This window comes from Schistocerca serialis, chromosome 8 (assembly GCF_023864345.2).
Source record: "Schistocerca serialis cubense isolate TAMUIC-IGC-003099 chromosome 8, iqSchSeri2.2, whole genome shotgun sequence".
Taxonomy (NCBI): Eukaryota; Metazoa; Arthropoda; class Insecta; order Orthoptera; family Acrididae; genus Schistocerca; species Schistocerca serialis.
Genome location: NC_064645.1, coordinates 373,611,312 through 373,615,832, shown reverse-complemented (window position 1 = coordinate 373,615,832; position 4,521 = coordinate 373,611,312).

Here is a 4,521-nt window from a genome sequence, read left to right as displayed (position 1 = left end):
ACTGAGTGATTTCGCTCCCACCAGGCACCGTATGTGTGTTCGATTTGGCATTTTGAGGAAAGGCACCTAAATATCGTGCAGGGTCGGACGGAAAAACTTCTGTGACACTTTAGATCCTTCTCGAGGTTGTTACATTCCTGATCCCTGTCATAACTGGTATAAAGACTTACGAAATTTCATTGTAGATGACAATCAGCTGTTAATTTTTATGTTCAGTTCTACCGGTTGAGATCAGTAGACAATTATAAAGCCGAAGCCTAACGGACAGACGAAACTCTTAAAGTGCACAGTTTTCAATATGCCAACAAAATAAAAATTTTGGCGTTAAATAATGTAAAAATTACTTAGAAAGCGTAACCAGCTTGTCACTACAACGATTTAAGAGAACAATTTTGATTTAGGTAGGAAAACATAGCTTCTGTTGCAGTAAATATTCTCCAAAAGACAGATATGCAGGAGACGCAGGCAAGACAAACTAAAGAAAATATTAACGGACTTGTAGTAAAATACTTTTTAACAGCAATGAAGATGTAGGAGGGTGGAGAGGGGGAAGGCCTGTGATTCACATATTTAGTGGTTAGGAATATATTTTATGGAAACCGGTAGCATTGGGCATAAAAAGAAACAGCTGATGGTTATTTACGAGGAAGTTTCGCAATTATTTGACAGCTGTAAAGCCCCACCTTATCACAAACCGTTATTAAAAAAGTTTTGACAAGTAAGGAAAACGTGGCACACATCTCTATGCTCTGCTCCCATAACTAATGACCTTTTTTAGTATGCACCCACCATTGATTATTGTTGCTAGTTACTTGTTAGTGGTACTGTAGTAGTGACGGCTCCTTCAATCGGCTGTTGTCGGAGGGGGTCGGGTGGGGTGGGGGGGGGGGGGGGTGGGGACAGTATAGAACCATGTTTCGTACCTTTTATACGGCCAATTTCGAACTGAGCAGTTGTTTTTCCCCATTCCAGGAAGTCATCGCGAGCAGAGTGCCCCCGTGGGGAAATCGGATGACATGGGCAGGGGATTCTTGCGCACGCAATCACGGCTGAACTGGTAGGAAGCTTGTAAGCCACGGAGTCAAGCCGATATAGTAAATGGTGTCATCAACATCTTCTGGAGGCTGGCGCAGTGACCACGGTGGTATTGGACACAGGCCTGTGACGCTTCGGCAGGTACCAAACTGACGAGGCAACCGAGGTGTCTGTAACGGCGGGCTGTGGCCGAAGTTCCAAAAATGGTTTAAATGGCTCGGAGCACTATGAGGTCATCAGTCCCCTAGAACTTAGAACTACTTAAACCTCACTAACCTAAGGACATCACACACATCCATGCCCGAGGTAGGATTCGAATCTGCGACCGTAGCGGTCGCGCGGATCCAGACTGTAGCGCCTAGAACCGCTCTCCTCGAAGTAAGAGCGGGTGGAAAACAGCGATATGTCAATATATTGTTCTTTCTTCAAAATAATATCGATGTATATCGCTGAGAATTAAATATACGATGTATCAATTAATCCATGAACAATTATGAATATCGAAAACCAAAATTTTATTGACGGTCTTTTCTTGATTCATAGGCACTACAGTTCTCAGCAGATTCCTTGCCCATTCCAACAATACTAATCTTTGCAACCTTACAGTAAATGTCTTACAACGGGCTTAAGTTAATTTCATATTCAGTACTAAAAATGAGCACCAGACGTGAAACTGTATGTACCTCTAGTGCGTATTCGTGAAAGCCGCTTACTTTCGTGTGTCATTTCTACCATTGCAAATGACAGGTACAAATGCGAAATGCACACATTTGGTGACAGCACTGTATGAGAATGGGGGAAATTATTACTCCCTACTCCCAACTATAAGGCAGAATGGGCGCTTCTCTTACCCACTGACTGCCTGAATTAAGAAAAGACTAAAGCACTACAAAAGTAACTTACACTCTGCACAAACAATACATTCATTACTCCATTGGTATTTAATGTAAAATGGACTTTGTTGTCTGAAATGTTTAGTCCTCATTTCACTACTGCTTTGTCAGAAACAGCTCAAAAATACTTCTTACGTCAACTCTCTTCTGTTTATTCCGAAAGATTGGATTCCTCAGTAAACTTAGTTGTGCCACGTAACAGAAGGTAACAGAAGTAGGCTGAGAGATGAACGTATAAAACAAAGAGTTCTGTTAATGCCTGGGGTGATGATATTGACCCATTAATTAGTTTTCTGTAAATAAGGGATATTACAGTACATCGTGTCTTTTTTGGTTAATGTTGGATGTAATAAAGTAATTGTCAAGTTTCAAATGCTTGTTAATCATCTGGGACTTCGATCAATTTTTTTATAAAATTTATGTACAGAATAAAAATATCGACTGAAATATTTAAGTATCAATATTTTGACTCGTTAATGCCGATGTCCCCTACAAACATCAGTACAGTGTACATCGATACCTTAAAAATTTTAGCCCACCGGAGCCACAAGGTGTTGGGAATCAGTCACAGCTCGAAGACGGAAGAGTGATTTTTGTGCAGAGTCCTCAGTGAGCTTTCAAGAATCTGGTGTACACCAATTCTGTTTTGAGGAAAACAGATATCCAATAGCGGTAAACTCATCGATCTTCTGCAGTCCCAGTCTTCCATTTATACAAGAAGAAATTACAGAAACAATAAGTCACTATGATCTTCACTTCGCATTGCCGCTATGTGGACGCAACTACCGAAAGAGTGGTTAGCCTTTCCCAGCGGGAGGGACACTAATCCGAACTGACGTGGAGAAAGGGACCTCCGCATATCAACAAGAGCACTACTTGTAGTCCAATGCGCGAGATTAATTTAATTAATCCTGAAGTATTTAAATTTAACCTTGAATGTGACTCTATTGTTAACATACTTTTGCAGAGAATTCGTGTAGTGTCTTATTCTGTGTAAATAATCGGTTGTTTCTGTTACCGTTCACTCTGCTGCGGAGTGTGTCATGATATGAATCTTGCTGGCAGATTAAGACTGTGTGACAGACCGAGACTTGAACTCGGGAGCTTCGCCTTTCGCAGGAAAGTACTCTATCAACGGAGATACTCAAGAACGAATCACAAACCCTGTTCACAACTTTACTTCCGCCAGTACCTCGTCTTCTACCTTCCAGACTTTACAGAAACTCTCCTGTGAAACTTGCAAGACTAGCATTCCTGGAAAAACGCTCCGGGTGCAGCGTGAAAATTTCATTCGGCGAACATCCCCCCAGGCTGTGTCTATGCCGTGTCTCCGCAGTATCGTTTCCTAATGGAATGCTGGTCTTACAAATTTCGCAGAAGTGCTTCTGTGAGGTTTGCAAGGTAGAAGACGGGGCACTGGCGGAAGTAAAGCTGTGACGAGGGTACGGGGGTCGTGCTTCGGTAGTTCAGTCGGTAGAGCACTTGCTCCTGAAAGGCAAATCCCGGTTCGTGTCTCGGTCCGGAACACAGTTTTAATCTGCCAGGAAGTTTCACTTGCTAAGACATTTGGCGTAGGTAGTTTGGTAGACAGTTGTCTGCCGCTCGTTGTGGTAACTGTATTTCGACATAGTAGAGATAGACCCATGCGTTGTCATGTGTTATGAGCATAAACAGATCTAAATATTGTTCTGGGAAGTTTTTTTTAGTGCTAATGTTGTCTTTGATGTGATGACTGGTTATGGTCGAAGGCCAGGTGTTGTAAATTTTTAATCTCTCTTCGCAGTTATATACATAATGGCCAATGTTGATTTCATTGGTTTGATTAATCGAAGACAAACTTGTGTTGAATGTGGAGTCTTATTTAAGGATATTTACGGATTATGGAAATATTTTGCTTTAATGAAAGCGTATTTCCATTCGGTTGACGTTAAATAAAATAACTGTGGAACTGAGTTGCACTTCTGCATAACGCATACCCCGAACCCCACCACCTAAATCCTACGTTACAATCTCTAAATTTCATGGTATCTGCGTGATGTCTTCTTGCAATAGCAGTATTAGCAATTACTATCGTATGCCCACTATGCAGGAGTCTAGTCGGTACCACCGGATGCTGTAATGTTACCTTCAATGCTCGTCGGAGGTATAAATGAAAGAATCTAGTGATAAGTTAGAGAAATGTTTCTTTTTGAATAACTGTTTTTAACCTGTTTGTGTGAGTGTGTGTGTGTGTGTGTGTGTGTGTTTGTGTACTATGCGTTTTTTGCAAAGTGACTAGCTTTCATGTCAGCAAATTTTACAAACCTCAGTATCTCGACGGCAAACTGAAAAATAATGACTCCGAATTTTTTATGCGTGAAACAAACGTTATTAAGATTCGACATTTTTCTCCCGAGATGTCAGTTTGTTGATACAGTCACTGTAGAATTTTTCACTTTAGGTCGGAGCCATAACTTCACCTCAGTTTGTAACAAAATGAAGTCTTCGAAGGTATTTTTAAGTACAACAAGCAAATGAAAATCTTATGGGGCTATGTCGGGACTGTGTTGAGGAGATAAATGAGTCAACCCAAGGTCTTGGATTGTTGCAGATG